Genomic DNA, 20,250 nt, shown 5'->3' with positions numbered 1-20,250 from the left:
GGAAGGAGGGCAGGGAAGGAAGGAGGGAGGGAGGGCGGCCGCTGTCACTCGGGGCCCCAGCACCGCCCCGCCGAGCGGCTGCGGGGCGGAGGGAGCGGCGGCTGGCCGGGGAAGGCGGGCTGCGGAGGCTGGCCGCTAATTTTAGGTGAGCCCCGGGAGGGGGGCGGAGAGGGGCCGGGGGTGCCCCGGGGGGCGGGATGCGGCGGGGAGGCCGCCGGCCCGGCTCCCCCCCCCCTTCCCACCCTCATCCCCGTCCCGCCCCGCCTGACATGGCCGCCGCGGGGCCGGGCCGGGCCTGCAGCCGCGCTGCGTTGGGAGCGGGCTCGGCGGCGGCGGCGGCCCCGAGCTGAGCCTCCCCCGGCCCGGTTTTGCTGCCCTAGGCTAAACGGGAGGGGCGCGTGTGCCTCGCGTCCAGCCCGCCGGCGGCGTTTTGCTGCCCTCGGCAGCTCTCGCGGCCGCCTGTACGGGCTGGCTATTGTGTGAGGGAGACAGGGCGCGATCCTTATCGGGGAGGGGTGAAACTTGCCCGGGGGCAGGGGCAAAGTGGGGCTGGCGTGGTGGGTGCTGAGGGGAAAAGGCTCGCGTCGAGGTCCAGCATGCCTGGGGTGTGAGGAGGAGTGGCACCAGGAAGAGCAAGGAGGCAGTTGATCAGCTCTTTATCAACATTTTATTAGTGTTTGAGAGCTAACGGGCATGGCAACAAGTCGGTCACTGTCTAGAGTTTCCAGTTGGCTGTGTCGTGCATCGCTTTGGATCCCTCCAAGATGAGGAGAGTGGGGAACTGGTTCCTCCACAAAGCACAGGCCAGCCCACAGCGTGCTCCAGTCCAGAAGAGCAGGGGACCGGTGGCAGGGAGCTGAGCAGTTCTAAATCCACCTTAAAGAACAAGAGAGGAACCGGTCCGTAATATTTACAGCACCAAGCGAGTGTTGGGAACTTCCACTCCTGTCTGCCAAAGCGAGGCTGTTCCAAGTGACTTGTTCTGATGCATACTTAACGTTGAATTGAATAAAAGAGAGCCTGGGGATGGAGCGAGGACACAAAAAGGAACCGTCAGCTTAGCTTTTTGAAGAAGGCATCAAATACATTGAGTGTACGAAATCTGTTATTGTCGTTCAGCACCTGCTTTGTGGTCGAAGCTTTCATTTTCTATATTAATCCGGCTAGAACATAAATACTTTAGTGGTGGCTGTATTTGCATTAAGAAAAGTACATAACAACAACACTATCCCTCATATGAACAAAAACTGAGTTGTCAATTTTCTAGGGACTAGGCTAAGTTTAATTGGCTTGGGTATTCTCTCTAAGCTAACAGACCCCAGGTCTAGATCTATTTTCTTTTATTTAATCTTATATTTCCATCTTGTATGACACATGATACTAGAATGAGAGGGATATAACATTCCTGCAATATGCAGTTCTTAAAAGTAATGAACTTTTTAAAAATAAATGGATTGGACTTTTTCCCCTCTAAAATAAATGCCAAAACTTGCGTGGATTGTAGTGCAGGAATTCAACTTCATTCTTTAAATTTCTAAGCTGCAGTGTGTCAGTGGATGCTGCAAAGACAGCAACCCTGTCAGTCTACTTAGCAAAATGCTTTCTACCCCCCTTTTGAAAAAAACAAACCAGCAGTGAACTCTTAGAAGGTAAATTAACTAATACCCTAAGTTTAAAAAGTTTAAAGGCTCACTTAAGGTGTGAAATTATGATTTTTTGCTTGAAGGGATCATTACCAAACGTGTCAATCCTTTTGCTTATTATTCTGTTTCTAAGTCTTGTTTCCTCAGACCTTGTATCTGCCTTGTCCTTATATAAGATTAGTTCACTAAGTGCTATAGCCCTACAAACATATTATAATTTGGAATAGTATGGAATAGAATTGCTCTGGATTCTTCCTCAAGCTCAGCTACCTCAAGGTTTTAGAAATTTGTGCCTTTTATTGGTGCTGTTCTCAGCACAGCTTGAAGTGACTTCAGGACCTTGCCAAGAGAGCTTCTGTGCTGGGGCATTAACAAACATACTTACTGGTGAGATGTAGTGAAAACAGCCTTAACTTGGTAAAAAAGAAAACCTGTAGCTACCTATGGCTTTGCATTCTAAGAAGCATCTCAGACCGTGGTAGAGCATCTGTGTTTTCTCACTTTTTCCTTTAAAGAGCAACTCTTAGTTACTGATTTGGCCAACGGTGAAACAGCGCGTACCTTCAGCAGAAGCTGGCTAGATGTTATTCTGATGCAGAGCAGATGGCTTCCTCTCTCGTGTCTCAGGCCTGCTGCAACATTTGGAGTTTGTTGTGGTTAGGCTGCTATCTGAAGCATCTCTTCAACTGGTGCTTTACAAACAGGGCAGTGTGAATGACGGTATAGTAGGTGGGATGCAGAAATACCCTCACTGGAGATGGTTGTAGGAAATCACTGGCACAGTGAAATACTGTTGCAAAGAGGGGAAAGTGCTCCTCTCAGTATTTTTCCAAGCAGGGGTAAGTTCTTTGTAAGTAATGTGTGAGTGGCATTTGGAAAATGAGCGACTCCATCTGGCTCTGTAAAATTTCCCCAACTTTCTTTTCCCTCTGGTGGTAGAACATTAGTAAAAGGATCACAGAAGGCTGAATTTCAAAGGCTAAAATAACAACCGAATGAACCCTTGGATTTTACAAATTCATTCCAGTTGTGGTAAAAGATTGGAAAACGGAACTAAAGAGCCAAGAGGAGTACTTCTTAGAAAATTACTGACTGCAGCTATTATTTTAAGACCCTTCAAAGTACTTTGCAAAAAATATAGTTGCCAGTAAGTCCTATGAAGAGATGGCAATACTTCTCTTTGTCCTTCTCCTATTCAGTGATGACTGCTTTATGACTACTGTTCTGAAGTTTTTTCAAACCTTCCTTAGTCTAGACCTGCAGGGCAGCATGAGCTTGCTGCTGTGAGCTGCCAGGTGCTGTTGAACATCGGTGTGGTTCAGGGTACGCCGCAGTTGCTCTCTGCCTGCTGGATCAGGCTCTTGGCTCACCTTTCATAGCTGCCAAGGTCTTTCGTAACCTCCGATCTTTCATAACCCTAAGTGCTAGCCAGTTCCCCTCACATGCCTTTCATAATCTACACACACACACAGGCCACGTGTTTCATCTCGTCGGCTTGCTATAGACTCATCCTAGATGAACTAGAAATACTGGTGCTCCTCGGGTGCTTCGTCAGTCTGAATTCTTCCGAGCCTTGACCTGGTTCTCGCAGAGGTCGGATTTCCTTCCCCGAGACCGAGAATGCTCAGCAGAGGGGAAAACGCGTTACGAAACGGAGTGCAGAGCATAAACTTGGATTTCCTTTTCTCACAGGCTGTGAAGCCCTTATTGACTTGCGTGTTACCTAGCTGGCATACCGTGTGGTATCCTCTTTCGTTTCCATTTCTGGACTGTTGCACAGTATTTCTCGGTGCGGCCGCTGTCTGCGCCACCCGGAGGTCCAGCCTGTTCCACAGCCAGCTCGGTCTGCACTACCAAAAGCAGGGTCACTCGGAAGGGAAGCTGCTGCAACTGAAATTGGTTTAATTAGGCCTCAGCCGACAGTTCGCCATTCTCCTCTTTGACAGTAATTGCACGCTGCGGTGATGCAATAAAATTTGTTGTAGTTTTTACAGAAAGAGAGAGTGACCTCCTCTGGCTAGCCAGCCATCGCTGTGGAAGCCACAGATGTCTTCAGACACACGCAGCTGTCACTTGCCGGGCTTGATGGATGATCTCTTAATAGGAAATTAAATGGGAGAGCAAGTGACTAACAGCTTTAATAAAAACAGAGGGGGGGGGGGTGGAAAGGAAGTAATCTTTTGGAATTATTAGCCTGATGGTGTGAAAGAGCATTTCCTCAGCATGACAGCCAGTGGCTTGCTGCACTGTTATTAAAGCACTTCAGTGTGATTCCATACAGATGGTCTTTTTACACAGCATAGGATTATATTGGATTAGTCACATAAAATTGTTGTTTACTGTTTCTAGCCCTTTTCCCTGGAGCTTTTCTCAGTATCCCATGAAGAATGAAGTTTGAGGCTGACAGTCTGCCTGTAAGAGGTAACCTGATGACGACAAACCTCTCATTTGTGCAAAGTGCTACGGTACTGTAGTAGTTTAATGTAATGGCCGTGTTGCAGTGAATAGATTGTATAGCTGATAGAGAGGATGCTTGGCCCAGCTTTTTGTTTTGTCTTTTAGGAGCACAAGAAGGGAAGGTAATTTGTAAGGAGACGTTCTCATTTCTTGCTGGATTCCCCCGAAGAACTGTGCAGATGCCAGTTCTGCTCCATCAGAAACAATTAGGAATTTCCAACGCTGGCACCGTTTCTCATAATGCTCATTAGTGACTCTGGTCCGCTCATTAGTGACTCTGGTCTGCACTGTTCTCTGTGGTGCGTTAGTTGTTTCCTGTGTTTCCTTTCTGTCATTCAGAGTCACATCCTGACTGCCTTTCTTCTCTGCATGCAGGAGGCCCCGAGATCACTGCTCGGGGAGTGCACGTTCTCCCTCCTGCCACAAATTAACAAAAATTCCCCAGCAGAATGTGACCTTCGAATCTGTTCTGGGAGCTCGTTAGCGTGGAAATCAAGATTTTGGCTTCAAGATCTGACAGATAATGGTGAAGTGGCCTCCTTCAGTGTTTTCAAACTGGTTCAGTCACTCTGGGAAATTTTCCCTTCCAGGAAGGACAGCTGAGATAGCTTTCCTGGGGTGTGATTGCCTTTGATTCTCCCTTGAAAGGTGGTTTTCCTCTCCAGAGGGAGATCTGGGGACAAGGTAATATGGTCTTGAGCTGTTACTGTTTTTCCTAGATATCTCTGGGTGTAGAATAAGGTGTGGGTCTTTTCTCCTGGCCTTGAGGGGAGAAGTGGCAGACAGTCTCTGCCACATGCAAGCCTGTATAATTTTTTGAACATTTCTTGCTGAAAGTACTAACAAACACAAAGCTGAAAAAAACTAGTTTTATAACCTGTTTTTTCTATCACTGAACATGATACAGAACTTCTGTCAGTATGCTGTGGCAGGGATCTCTGTAGCCTAATTTTGTATAAAAACTGTTGCCTACCTTTGGCTTTTTCAACTTTCAGGCTAAATTGATGTCCTGTTATTCTTATGTATTATGAGAAAAGATTCATTGTTTCTAATTCTGTAAATCCAATCATGTTTTTTTTTTTTTTCCTTTGATTTTTCTCTTGATATGCAGGAAATATTACTCAACTTCTGAACTGAATTCTGAACTTTATATTATTTAGCTCTCATCTGTGGTTGTGCTGTGGCTCAGGAAAGCCAGACTGCTTCTCCCTGTTTGAGGGAAGGTTCCACGATGTTTCAACAGGGGTTTGTCTGTGAGATTGGCAGTGCTGACAGGCCAAAGAGCCTAATGGGTAGTGGTGGTTTTACCCCGCGGCAGCTGAACTCCACCATAGCTGCTCTCTCACTCCCCCTCCTCAAAGGGAAAGGGAGAAAATACAATGGAAAGGGCTCAAGGGTTGAGGTAAGGACAGGGAGATCACTCACCGATTACTATCGTGGGCAAAACAGCCTCAGTGTGGGGAGATTAATGTAATTTATTGCCTATCACTACCAGACCAGAACACTGAGAAACTAAAAGCAAACTAAAAACACCTCCCCCCCATCTACCCTTTTCTTCCTCCTCCCCCTGAGCGGCCCAGGGGAATGGGGAATGGGGGCTGTGGTCATTCCCTAGTACTTCATCTCCGCTGCTCCGTTAGGGTCGCTCTCTGCCCCTGCTCCACATGGGGTCCCTCCCACGGGACAGCCTGCTCCACCAGGGGCCTCTCCACAGGCCGCAGGGGAACTGCTGCTGCGTGCCTGGAGCACCTCCTGCCCTCCTGCTGCACTGACCTTGCGGTCTGCAGGGCTGCTTCTCACTCCTCTCTCCCAGCTGCTGTTGCACAGCTGGCTTTTTCCCTTTTCTAAATCTGCTCTCCCAGAGGCCCACCCAGCATCACTCCCTGGCTCAGCTCTGGCCAGCAGCAGGTCCCTTTTGGAGCCGCCTGGAGCTGGCTCTGATCTGACATGGGGCAGCTGCTGGGCTCTGCGCACAGAGGCCACCCCTGCAGCCCCCTGCTACCAAAACCTTGCCACGTAAACCCAATATATGGATAGAAAGAATGCATGAGTGTTGCCGTCTTCCAAACTGAAAGGGACTCACGAGTCATCGTTGATACAGCTGGTGGATAAAAGTGGGATTCATTTGAGGCAGATGAAATTGCTGTGTGTTTTTACGAAGGCATGTAGATTTTCACAGGAGAATTTAATTCCTGGACAATCTCACGAGGCTAGTCTTGTGAGGGTCAAAATGACATACGCTGTCCTTTAATCTGTGTGGAAAAAAGGCTATGCTTGGAGTTATGATGGGGTTGCATCAAGTAATCCTGTGCTCAGAGATTTTCTGACAAATTAAATCAATGATTTTGGTGCACATGTATCTGAAAAAATGCTATGGGTCACATTCCTGCCGCTTGGCAATAAGTAGCGGGCTCAACACCACTGGAATCAATGACATTGTCATTGGTGTGTGCCAGCATGAAATGTGTCTCAGCTCATACCAAGCTGAGTTAGAAACAGAAATGCAAGGAAAAAAAGAGTGTGTTCAACAAAGTGCTTGAGTAACAGCGTAGGGAAATGCTTCTGCTGTAATAATTTACAATGAAAAGTAAGTATTTTAATGGCATTTCATACATTTACAGACAAGTTTTTAAAAAATTGCTTATTGCTAATCTCTGGAAAATATTATTTCCTAATTAAGTAGAGAAAATCCATTTATTGTTTGTATAAACTGTAGTTTGTATATACACGCAGGCTAACATTATCTTTTGATTTTGAATGCTTTGACATCTGATGTCTCGTGTTACCTAGCCTTGGGCTGTTTTTGCAGATCTATTGAGTATCTTTAATTTGGAAGAATGGATGCTTGCTTTGAAGTGGAGCCGCCCAGAATCAATGATCTCTTTTGAAAGTGGTTGTTCATAGTGTGCATGATAAAGCCTACAAGAGCTTCAGCTGTAGCTTTTTCCAAGAGTTTGAAGATACAAGTAGTTTTGGATTTATTTATTTGTTTGTCACTTAAATCAGTGTTTGTTTGATTAAAATTTGAATCTTACACAGACTCCTTGCAGGTGTAGGTGCATAGTTCAGAAACCTGGCTGTTGTCTTCTTCTTCCGCCTATCTTCGATTCCCATACCAGCTATGGAAAAGCAGGACAGAGGGAGGCTGTGTAGCTCAGTTTCTAAGTCAGAAATCAAGAATTCTAGTTTCCTTTTAACTCTCTTCACTCATTTCTCTACTTTTCTGCACGTCGTTTTCCAGTCCATAGAATAGAGGTGTTCTGCTGGTAACATTTTCAAGTTCTGAAAAGTATTTGGATCTTAAAAAGCATGCATAGCTGCTGCATTGTTGTCTGCTCCTATTTACTGTGTTTGTGGAAGGGTCAAAAAAAAAAGGGTCTGCAGCTTTCTCATCTGAGAATGACCCAAGACATACTGCGGGCCCATTTTCTTTGCTACTTCTGACCTACCTAGGGTGCTGTCTGAGTTCTGCCCAGTGCTGCCCCTTCCGTGCCTGCTCTTGTTTCTGTGGAAGCCCTGACTTAATCTGTCTGTGCTTCCTCCTCTTCTTTTAATGCTCCACCAGTAGTGTTAAAAATATCCCAAACACTTGGGTATCAGAATATAAGTCATAACAATGCTTGCATATTCTTTATAAAATAACCATATTCAAGTGGCCTTGCCTTCTATAGTATTATGACTATCAATTATAACTACCCCTGACGTTCCCAATGTTGAGGAAAAAATAGTTATTGTACTCACACTATGAGGTACTGGTATGTTGGATGCATTGGGGACCACTGTGCTAATCATTCTTCACCACGTTGCAAACAGTTTTGCAAAATATCAGGATTATAGATGGATATTCTCTTCTTCTAAGCTTACTGTTTAAAGTTAGTAGCAGAATCATTGAAATGTGGGGCTAAAAGAGGCTTTAAAGTGGTCTCTGTCTACTTGTACGCCAGTACACTGCGCGTGTTAGTTACATCTGCTTCCCAAGTCATGCCTGCTAGGTGGCTTCCCTGGTCCGTTTGTGAAAACCTGTAGCGAAGGAGAGAGAACTACACATATTTTTCTGCCTTCATATTAAGGAAATTTTCCCTGTCATCCAACTGAAATAATCTCTGTTTGAAAGCAACTTTATTTCTGCTCTTCCTTCCTGTAGAGGATATAAGGAACTATTATTACCATCCGTTGCAATAACCAAAGATTAAAAAGAGAGTTACAATGATTCTTGGCAGTCTGTTTTCTTGACTAAACAGTTACTTCAACCCGTCCTGATATGCTGTATTTTCTGCCTCGTGTCGCTTTTATTCCTGTTTTCTAGACTCCTCTCAGGACCTTACCCGAGATCTGGTTTGTGCTGGTTAAAACTGAGTGGAGCTGAGTGATCGCCTCTCGGGATGTTGCTGCTCCATCAGAAAACGGGGTTTGCCTCTTTCTGCAGCACCATGGCACTGCTGGCTTGTGTTCAGCTTGTGGTGTATTATATTATGACCCCTCTCCCTCTTTTTTCTTTTCTTTTTTTTGTCTTTGTACTGCTACTGTAGCCGTTTACATCCAGCTTTTTTTCCTCAATAAAAAGACTTTGTAGCTTTTACAGTACTAAGCTTCAGTTGCTAGTTCGTCAATGCCAGTAGCTGATCAGAGCAGCAGTTTTGTTGCCAGGCTACTTGGGGACAAGGTGTTTTGTTGGGGCCCCAAAAATTAGCAAGAGTGGTTCGGCTGTTCCTGGAGTTAGGGAAACCATGAAGAAAGCCTCAGGGCCAGCGAGGCCTGGCAGCTGCCAGCGCCTGGGCACGCCATTTCCTCCCAGGCGCTCTGGGATTGCTGCTACGTGAACACCCCGTGACAAATACACACACACACGAAAAGATAAAGGACGAGAAAGCAGCTAATATCGGTAACACCGCGGCCCCGGGAGCCGCGGCCGCCTCAGGGCCGTGCCCGCCGTTGCCGTGGCGACCGTCGGGGCCTCCCCGCGGGGCGCAGCGGCCCGGCCATGGCGCTGCCGTCGGCCCACCGGTGTCTGCAAGTGAGTGGGCCCCGCCTCGCTGCCTGCAAGCCCTCGGAAGGCGCTGCCGGTACCTTCGGGGGCTGGTCTGGCGTCGAGGGGCTCTCGGTGCTCGGCCCCTGCTGCCTGAGCATCGGCTGGTGACGGGGGCTGTGGCTCAGGGGCAGCCGGGTTTGGGCGCTGCTGCTGGCGGTGTTTGGGTCGGGGGTGGAGCTGCCGGGCTAGGTTCAGCAAGTGTGCGTGCAGCAATTCTCCTCATGACACTATGGAGCAGTCTTTCAGCTTCAGTGACGCTAAAATGAAGATAAACGTGAGCTTAGTTGCAGATATTGCTTAGAAGTGTGTCGCTGAAAGCTTGCGTTTCATTCCCTTGCAATTTATTTTAAAATACAAACCCATTTTGCCTTATTCACTAAAGAACAGACAAGTGAGAAGCCTTTAATATACACCTTCAAGGAGCCGTATTTAAGTTCAGTATAAAGTTTGAAGCCAATTACTTTTGCGCTATTTTGCTTATATATTTATATAGCTCATGGTAAATGTAGCAAAACTCTCAAGAGAGACTTTTAATCAGAACCGTTATCAATTCCATTAACACGTGATCCGAAAACGTTGCTTGATTTTTCTTTTCTGACTCTCTTGCCTTTCAGCTCAGTGATGAAAACGAACGGTTACTCAAGAAGCTGAAAAAGCTGCAAACGAAAAATAAGGAGCTGGAAAATAATTTGGCTCAGATTCAAGAAAAGCTGCGCCTGCAGCAGTTAATGCGTGACTATGTCACGAGCAGGGAGTAAGAATTAATTGTCAAATTGGTATTTCCTTTTTTTTTTTTGTCAAAAGAAGTGCAGGATTTCAAGACTTGTATGTTGTTATTCCTCAGATGCACTGGGCCTTATTTGTTCTGCACGCTTTGAGCGGCTGTCTATGAATAGGATGGGGGGGATGGAGAATGCTGGAGGCAGGTAAAGGAGTGAAGGATGCCTGGGACAACTTGGGCAAAATTGCCCTTGTTGTAGTAAAACAAACAGTTTTAGTATCAGTAAGTAATAGCACTGCTTAGCCATTGTGCTCTCTGTGTCTAACTAAAGAGTTCTAGTGTATTTTGCCAATGAGCAATGAGTGGTAAGAGAGTTAAAGTGCATGGGTACTGTTTAAAACACTTGGAAACTGTGACCCTGAGTACCTGAAAAACTGTAGATCTACTGTTCTGAAAAGTGTCCTGCCAGGATTTACATAAAAATTTTTACAAAATTTTTCAAGTTAAAATTTGGTGTGTTTATGATCCTGCCTGGAAATCTCTATTGTAAAATCAAACTGAAAAGTAATTTAGCCTTTTTCAATTGCTCTGTATGGTTCCAATTAAATTTGTCAAATCTAATTTTATTAAGTCATGTTTATTTTGATTAAGTGTTCAGGTTCAAACAGAAACACACTTATGGCATAAAGGTGGATACAGCAAGGATCTTAATCTAGAGGGTGAAAGTGTCAGGTGAGTTCTTGGAAATCGTTTCTTCACAGAATTAAATGTATTATTCTTTGTAGGATAGAATGTGTTGCTCACGGTTGAGTCAACAGACTTCTTGTTAACTTCCCTGGAAGCTGATTTTTCCCTTTGAAACAGATTGGAAAATTATTTTATTTACATTTTAAAAGAAAATACTAAATCTTAAATTAAACTTGAAAATAGCACTGAACAATGAACAAAATGGATTTCTTTGACAAATCTTTCATTGAGAAAAATTGTAAGATCCTTCATGTATGTATGTGTTTTATTTATACATGCATAGACTGCATACATGACTTTTTGGGTAGATTTTTAATAATCTAAGTTATATAGTTTCCTTTTCTCTTCTGTGGGAGCTTCCATAGCTCATTTTATATAGCTCGATTTTAAATGTATACAAAAATCTATAGGCTGATATTGTTTTCAAAATAAGCCACACAAGTGGTGCTATATTTCAGTCTTAATTGACTTTAGAAGTGAGACACTATTGGTTTGCCAACTAATGTTAAATATAAACTTTAGGAACTGCTTCTTTGATGCAAAAGATAGATTTTTGTTTTAAGAAAATATATGTTGAAACATTTTAGCAATTAGGCCTGCTACATAAAATGTACATAACAGGCTGCTGCATTCTTTCAAAGGCTTTTGTCCATTTACGGAAATGGATTCTGGGCTGTGGAACTTCTGTAGATAGAGGCAGCCCCTACTGCTTGATTGCTGCAATGAATGTACATTGAGTGCTATGAAATACTGTGGGAAATCAGTGTAGCAGAACTTGATGCAGGATGATATCAAAGGGAAAAGTAATATTAATCTTTCAAATCTGCCGATAGAACTTATGTAAACCTAAAATATACATAGGTTTTACATTGATTTTTGCCCATTTGCACTCATTGTGTCATAGGTTTCATTCAGTCTTGCTCAGAAGCAGTGAGATAGGTGTGTTCAAGTGATCTAGCCAGGATTAGGAGTAGAACGGAGAGGTGGGGATGCTGCCTTTTGAGTTCCCGTCATCTTTTGAGTTTGTGATGGGTGCCAAGAACCTAGCTTGAGCAATCTTTTTTATATCCTTTAGAAGTGGTCTTTTATACTCCTAACTGGGAGAAGTGCCATACGTGATAGATGTCTGCAAACTTGCTGCCACCCTCCTGCTTCTAGTGCATGGGTCTCCCCTCAACAAGTGGTTTGTGCTGAGGGTGGCTATATGGGTTGGAGAGGAGAACAAGGTCCTCAGCCTGAGTGACAGCAGTTCTTTGCCGCCGATACAGACCATTCTTTTGCCTCTTGCCTTGCAGTTTCTTGCAGTGCTTATTCTTCCCGTGTTGCTGGTCACACTTCATTCATAACAATATTGCCATTACAAGTCTCTACAGAAAAATGCAGCCCAAATGATTTCTTTGAGACATCTAGAATACTTTTGTGATAAAGGACACGTTTTGTTGGCTTTCGTATTTTATTGCAATTTATGCATTTCTTCTGTTTTAGTCTACTACAGATGTATAATAACCTACAGAAGCGTTTTGTTAAAGAAATCAAAACAAACCAGGAACAAAGTGAAGCAATTGCAAATCTCACTGTAAGTAGAATTTGTAGGAGGAGTTATCAAATAAACATAAGCTTTTCAGCAGAATGAAAAATAATTCTTAGGTTTGCAAAATGGACCGTGTTTTTCTTTTTCATACTCATTTTCATTCCTACTGTTTCCCATGCTGTCGAAATAATAGAAAATAATCTGTATGCTCACTTTCAGAGTGAACTCAGGTATTTCTGTAACTCGGTCTCTTTCCTTGCTTTTTTCCTTACTCATCTGCCTACCCCTCCTACCAACTGTATAGACATTTTCTCTCTGTTGCACCAGTCCTGGTATTTTTCTGTATGTCTTGTGAGCTGATTTATTTCAGGAATCCAGCAGCAATCTAACCAAAAAAGGCAAATATTTTCCTGTTAGGTAGCAAGATCCATTGGCTTGCTGTACAATGAGAATAGCATCACTGGAGCAAAGGTGGGGTTGTGTGGCTAGGAGTGGTCCAAGAAGCCACCTCAGGTAGACTTTGCCTCCTTAGATATTGATCAAGCATCACAGCTGACCAGTATAATTAATTTCCTTCTAGGAGTTTGTGAATATGTGCTTCATTTGTATTTGTTTGTAGATGAATTTTTGTTATGGCTGGATTATATCTACCTTTTCTTAGATGATGGCAGTTGCTGCCATAAAGGACACTGTATTGTGACAGAGGGTTAGTATCTTTGTGTACATTTCTCCTTTCTTGTGTGTGAGCACTCAGTAACAGATCTCTTTTAAAACACTTCTGTTGTATGCAAAACTTCATTTGCTGTATCCTCTTTTTTTTTTTTTTTTTTTTTTTTTGCTTTCAGACACTTCTGGATGAATGTAGGTTTGCATTCGGGATATGTTTCCAGTTGTACTCAGATGAACTCTGTTTGTTCTATGCATTTAAAAAAAAATTGGTTTCTTGACAGATTAAAATTCATGAGCTAGAGCATAATCTTCAAGAACAGAGGCAAAGAATTGAGCAATTGGAACGTAAAAAGGTTTCTTGGAGAACCGGTGCTGTTTCTAGAAAAAGAAGTCAAACTCCAGAGAAAGAAGTAACGTCTTGCAAAGACGTATCTAAAAAGAAGGAATCCTGTTGCACTAAGTATTTAGGTAATGGTACGGGTAATTCTGTGATGTTCCAGTATGCCCACCAGAGGGGATGCATTTCACTTCTGATCCAAAGGCATACTCCAGGTTATTTCTTCTACTTCAGTGTGCAAAATCCAAAATGTTTTTCATTTTTGAAAAACCTGCATTGGTTATGAGATGCCCTTTTAATGTATCTGTGGATCCAATTCTGCGTTTGGTTTAGTGATTAAAAATAAATTTTTGCTGTTTTTTCCCCCCTTTCTGGAATTAGTATGTCAGTATAATCATGGGTGGGAGGGCATGGCTGTAATGAGTAGTGTTTATTATTTATTCTATTAAGTTGTACGTGTACAAAACTTAGTGACTCCGTTATTTGGTTTTCAGAAAATGATCCAGAAGATAAAATGTTTTTAGCCTTAAAACATGGGATAAATCTATGCAATATTGGTTTGAGCATGTCTTCCTCGCATCACAAAATCCACAAGTTAAGGTGCAAGCCTGATCCACTTCAAAGCATTTAAAAAAAACAAAAAACAAAAAAACAAAACAAACAAACAAAACCAAAACCCCCAAAAGCTGAGGAGATCGTATAATGTAGGTAGAATTTTCAGGAAGCGAGCTGTCAGCGTTGGCTGATGTGACCCTCTCATAAGTCAGAAAAAGGTAATCAAGCTGTGATGCGTGTTTTGCAACTTTTAAAGGAAGATAACCCACATTCTAAGAATCTGTGCAGAAATATCCAATTTGCAGATCCTGTCACCTTTCATAGTAGCTGGGAATGTGCCAGGCCAATTCTTAAGAATAAATCACTTTGTGAAAAAGGTACTTTAAAAAGCTGAACCATAATTTTCTAATATCACAAAACGTAGGCAGCGCTTTAGCTGTAATATGATTCATGTGAGGGGGAGGTTGACTGTAATGGTTGAAGTCTATATTTTGTTATTTGAATATAGAGCTGTTGCTGAAGGAGATTAAAAAGCTGAAGAAAGAAAATGAAAAGTTGTCTACAGAAAGGAGAACACTAAAAAATGAATTAGCTGGATTAGACAAGGTAATTTGTTTTAGGACAAGTTTAAGAACAGGTGATTTTTTGAAAAACTAACTTTTCGGTCTCTTCTGAAACTTATCTTTAGGCTGAACATACGCTGTTATCAAGCAAAATACATTAAAAAATCAAATACTGCATAGCTAAGGAAGAGGAATAGTAAGGAATAATACCATTTTTTTTTATTTTACTTCAAACTGCTGGATTTTCTTGTAGATGCTTTTATTTATTTATTTATTTATTGATATTTGGACGCTTTGGTTTCTTTCACAAGAGATTATTTGTCTTCTGTTACGAGATTAAAAATGAAACTGCTGGTAAATGTCCTAATTCCTTTCCAAAAACATTTGCACAGACAGTGAAAATACTTTTGCAAATTACTTCTGTTGCTTCTTGATGTCAGTGAGAGGAGAACTATTTTCTTGTGAACTTAAACATATCAAAATTATTTCTGTGGCAGAAGTTTTGGGACGGCCGTGAAGTTTTCATGGTAGATTGTCCCTACAGGTGTAGAAAGACAAAGGGTGAAAAGTTAATAATTCTTGAAATTATGTGAGAAGATGAAGAGATCCTATCTAGTTTTGTGTGATTATATTCTGTTTACTGTCCTTGTGTTGGCCAACAGCTTCTGACTTTGCTTACAAAGCATCTGAATTTTACTCAATAGACTTGAGCTGGGGAAGCTGAACAGAAAATAGTCTTGTCTAAGCCATAGACCATCAGTACTTATAATAATTGAAGTTTATTTCTGTAAAGCTTATCTCCTAATTAAACTAGGTACAGATAGAAATACTTGTTAAGTTATGAATTGAGATAATATAATTACAAAAGGATCAATCTGAAGAAGTGAACCATGTAGGCTGACATTCAACGGGATTAATTTACATGGGTTTCTTACTGGACTGTCTCTACATTCTGCGTAGCCTTACATATTGCTCTTTTTCATTCCCTGCTTTCTTGTAAATTGCTTTTATCTGAACTAGTTGAATCCATTGGATAAAGTTGTCTGTTTTATACTCTATCATAATGCATCATAATTCTTATCCGTTTGAATATCAAACTTTTTAGCATAGTGCAATCATAAATTATAGATCTGAAGTAGAATTCATTAACACAGTGTAGCTGTACTTAAGGTTCTAAACTGATCTGACTAACTTATAAAGAAATTCAAGGTCTAAAATATATATATAAAAGATACCAAATATATATATATATAAAAGATACCAAATTTAGAGAAAGAAGGTATTCTTTTGGTATCTTTTTTTCCCATCTTATGCTCTGGTATCGTCTTGTTCAAATGCTAACATTATTGTTCATAGTTTAGTCTCCTCGTATCTCTTCTTATTTATTTTCCCTTTTTTATAATCTTGCAGCATTCATTTCTACAGAGTTAATGGTGTGTTATCTGCTAATGGCTGGCTTTTGCATGTATTGTGAAGTGTTACTTCTTGTCTCATTTGGCCTTGTCTTTTTTCGGCTCTCATGGAAACCTCTCTGTTTCAGTTCTTCACTGCTTTTTTTCAGATGTTTTTTGAGCTTACAGTGTTTCTGGCTCTGTTCTTGCGTTGCTAGCTTTTACTATGTTTTTGCAGAGATGAATTTGTGACGTTATTCCCCGTGTCATTTTGGACTGCTATTTTGTAGCCTTCTGATAAATCAAGATTTTTTTTTCCTTCTCTTGCATCTTTTCAATTATTGATATATATATTTCGGGCTCTAAAGAAATTTAAATTGTATTTGCATTGCCTTTTCAGTGCAAAGTTTTAAATTGTTACGTGTGGCTATAATTGACTGTTGTGTGCTGTGTTTGCATAACTTGGCCATACACGAATAAAAACATCAAGTGTCTTTGGACTTGGAAACAACTGAAATGCTGACCAGCTCTTACTGACAATGTCTTTGAAAGAAACTAAAGTGATTTTTTTTTCCTAGGATTTTTTTGAAGAGATAGAAGATCTAAAGCATGCAGTACAGGAATCTGTCAAACTGAACAACCAGTATGAAAAGTGCTTGAAACAAATAACTGTTATGTACGGACTTCCTTTTACAGCACATTTGTAACTACTAATTAATCTGATGGCAAGTAGGTTTTCTACATGTTTTTCATACTTACTGCAACATTGAAACCTAACACGGTTCATGTAGTACCATGTTTTGATAATGCTGAGTTCAATAATATGATCTAAATGTAGCAACCTATTCTGAAATGTTTTTTTTTTATCTTATGTATTTGATTTTGTTTATATAGTTTTAAAATAAACTGTGGTCTGTATAACTTCAACTAAGTTTTCTAAACTCACTCTCTTTTTCACACTCATAAAATACATTAATTGCAGGAGTGGTTGTGGGTGTTTATGGGAAAATGATAAAATTTTTGTATTTCAATTTCAAGAATTTCCAAATTTATCCTTTTCTGTAAACCATTAAGAAAAAAAGTATTCTTCTATTATTTTTCAAATTTCAGCCCTAAGGATATGCTAATGGAGACATAAAATAGTTCTATCATCAAATTATTACAAAGGAATGTCTTAAAAGAAAGACTACTAAATCCCCACTTGGAGACTTTTTTTAAAAATTATGACAAGGAGTTAACATTTGTGGTTGAAGGAAGGATTTAGAATTGAAAATAATGTATTCAGAAAGATGGTCAGGCTTGTCTTGCAGTATCAAAACAATAATTCATCAGAAGCTCTTATTTGATCTGGGAGCGAGGAGTGCTCTGGTATTTGGAGTGCTGAAAGGAAACGAATGCTGAGAGTTGCAGTGAGAAGGTAGAAATGTCACGTGGCTTCAGAGGAAGATGTTGAGAAAACTTGATAAGAGAAATCTGGTTGCAAGTGTGGGTTTCAAAAGGGAAAACTTGTGGGATTTGAACCTGAACCTGTTAGTAACTATGTGACTCTTCTGTGAAACACACGGATACCCAGAATTATATTTTCTGAATGTTGTGAACATGCACCTGTGTAACATTACAATGGGAGAACTGAGTGAAAACTTGAGATTATCACAAGGTTAGGAATACTGAGTTTATTTATACCCTAATTCAGCTTCTTTAGCATAATAAAAATACCAACTCACTAGAGTTAGGACTAGGACTCTTAATGCTTTCCTTGCTTTATTCTTAACTCACTTGTAAATTAAAGCTGGATAAGATTCTGAACGGAGATAGAGAAGGGAAAGAAGAGTTTGTGTGGCCGGTAAACTTGACAGATGAAAACAGGAGGACTAGTACGTACAATTAAGTGTTTTAAGTGCAAAAATGTATCTGTGTTAGTAAGCAAAATAAACACTGCTGCTGGAGAAGGAAGCACCACGCTTCTTTTTTTTTGAGCATTAGTCACTTGAGCATTTTTTCCCATAGCTTTGTGGTATAACATTATTCTTCTAGCATGTTTAAACTTTGGTGACAGTATTATTAAATCAGGGTTGCCCTTATCCACAAGCTGGCAGAATTCTGCTGTTTGCCAGGTAGTGAAGATCACAGTTTTTCCATTACAGTATGTTCATTGCCCAAACAATTGGAATAATGAATATGATGAAAATCTTGGTCTTGCCTTCATGATGAGCTCATAAAACTTTTAAAATCAGTATTACATCAAGCCACTGCCACCTATTTAAAACAAGAAATGGGGAGAAATTGTTCAATCTTGTCTGATCACTTAGATCCTTAAGCCCTGGCAACAAAACATATTCTAGTCAAATCTTAAAAATCAGCCATGCTAGGAGGAGGAGTAGCAAGAGATCTGTCCTACAGCAGCGACGTGTTGAACCACAGCTCCATCTTGCAGCGTGCGTGCAGTCTGACAGCGTTATTTCTGACCTTTCCATCACGTGCGAGAGGACAGCTTTCTTCCGTGTGGCTCTCCAGTTCTGGTGTACCCGTATGTGAGGCTGAGATAGCTGGTGCACGTGTTTGGTTTTGGTTAAACTGCTCTGACTTTGGGGTGCAGAGGTGTGTGGCCACTGACCTGAGCAGACACTCGGGGCAGGAAGCGAGCAGCCATCAGCTCAAAGGTGGCAAAGCGAGGTAGGCTGGAGAGTGAAACAACCGGTGCAGATGGGTGTTTCTGTCAGCCGGTAGTAGGGGTTGTCTTTCAGCTCATTCTGCCTCGCAGACTTTGTGATTTATTTTTCCTGTAGCTGGAAACGTAGGGTGCAAATGGGAGACCTCTGACATCTTCCCCATCTGTGGCACGGCTCCCAGATAGTAACAGCTAGCAGCAGAAATGCTGTGACGGGGAATGCGTACAAAAACGACAGGATCTCTGCGTGTTTTTTGATTAGCTCTTTTCTACTCACTGCATTTTTTAAAATTATTATTATTTGCATTTTATGACATCATTAGATTTCCGCGGACATTATTTTTTTTCTCTGGTCTGTAACAGTGGCTTTTTGCTGCAGCTCTGTAGCTGTTTGGACAGCTTCTGAAGAAATTTGATATGTGAAGAATCACGTAACAAAAATCTACTAGAGAATGCATTAGCACCAATAGCAAAACAACAGGTTTTATTTGTTTTAAGCTTTGTGTGGGCTGTGAATACAGAGACATAGGGTTTTTGGTTTTAGTAACTTACTAGCAATTCAGTACTGTTTTTCTTAGGAGAGAAGACTGTTTAGGATTACCAAAGTCTGCTACCAAGTTCTGGGGTAGGTACAGTTTGTTCAGGATTCGGCTGTATGAATTTGTGTGCTTACAGTTAAGAACTTACTTGTCTTCTGTGCTTGTTGCTCTATCTATTGAACAGACATTTTTCCTTTAGTCTTGCCTAGTTGGGAGATATACAAACAAGATCTCATTGATTTTTATTGCCAGTTAAGATACAGATGAGATTTACATTAAACAAGTTAATCAGCCTTTATTTGTAGTTCCTCTGTGTCATGAAATTGTGATGTCTGGCCAGTAGCCTTCTCATGTAAAACTAAGTTTAGACAGAACTGAATTACATGCAATTATCTATTAGTCATGCTAATGTTAAATAATGCACATTGGAAACGTTACATGATGAAGATGAATGGTTCTTTGTCTCAAACAAGTACTTTGTAGTGTTGAAGCTATTGTTTGAGAATAGGTGGCTGTTATCAAATAGAGGTTTTGGTTGGGGAAAAATAAGTTAATCTGTTTTTGATTTCTGTGAGACATCAATCAAATGGGCTAGGACACAGGGCAGTAAAACAATCTGAGTTTTGTTCCTGTGTTCAGCATGTGACTGTGGCCGGGGTTTCAAAACAGAACCACACAAAATTAATGGATCTTTAATTTTATCTCAGTGTTCCTGATACTTAGGGTCTGAATATTCAAATGTACTGAGTGGTCACGGTTCTCATCAGGTTTATTCAACACAAATTAACATTGGCTGCTAATCACTGTCTGCCTTCAATAACTGCTAATATCCAGGACCTTAGTACAGGGGGAGGGCTACAAGACTTTTTGTGGATTTTTCTGAAAGTTTGTCTGTGAGCCTGTGAAGTAACTCCTAGTAGCTCTGCTAGGGTCCCTGTTACTGTGTTACGTGGTTGACCTTTAAAAAGTGGGTCTGCCAGAGCTGCAATACTCTTCAGATTGAAACCCGGAGAGGTTGCGTGTGGAATCGGAGTAATTTTGCTTAAAGTAAGGCTGGTATCCCCGTCCTCTCATCTGGGATACTTGTTTCTTGTAGGCATAGACACAGAAAATGTATTTGTGTGAGGGACTTCAGAAGCAGAACTGTGGAAGTGGGGGTATTTCCTCCTTAACCCAGAAATAATGAGTTTCTCTTAAATGTCTGTGAACAAGTGGAACAATCCATGAGCCCTGTTACAGCTGTGGTTTATCGGAGTGAAGGCATTTGTTTTGGATTAGCCTCTAAAATGGCCTAAAATAAAATTACAGTTTTAAAAGGGGTAAGTTCCCTCTTTGGGCCACAAACTATTCAGGGTGGAAGAAGTCAGGAATGACAGTCTAGTTACCAACCTCAAAAGGCT

At 41.4% G+C, this 20,250-nt stretch overlaps 1 protein-coding gene across 11 annotated transcripts in view; it reads left to right on the top strand.

Annotated features, from left to right (window-relative positions):
• The first annotated feature begins 13 nt into the window (after positions 1 to 13).
• Positions 14 to 20,250, top strand: part of MPPE1 (metallophosphoesterase 1) — a 32,347-nt gene continuing 12,110 nt past the window's right edge. Inside the window, exons 1-6 of one of the 11 annotated variants that reach the window (XM_083826688.1) lie at positions 38 to 145; positions 8,407 to 9,163; positions 9,744 to 9,905; positions 10,502 to 10,582; positions 12,083 to 12,173; positions 16,222 to 16,372. The gene's annotated coding sequence lies outside the window, so the exon portion shown is untranslated. Of the gene's footprint in view, positions 146 to 8,406; positions 9,404 to 9,743; positions 9,906 to 10,501; positions 10,583 to 12,082; positions 12,174 to 14,197; positions 14,296 to 16,221; positions 18,317 to 20,250 lie in introns of those variants that run through there. The other 10 variants (XM_083826690.1, XM_083826686.1, XM_083826684.1 and 7 more) reach the window with 10 other exon arrangements.

Source organism: Anser anser, assembly GCF_964211835.1.
Source record: "Anser anser genome assembly, chromosome: 2".
In the NCBI taxonomy this organism is placed as follows: domain Eukaryota; kingdom Metazoa; phylum Chordata; class Aves; order Anseriformes; family Anatidae; genus Anser; species Anser anser.
The sequence above is the reverse complement of the archived record's forward strand: the minus strand, read 5'-3'. Positions and strand labels throughout refer to the sequence as shown.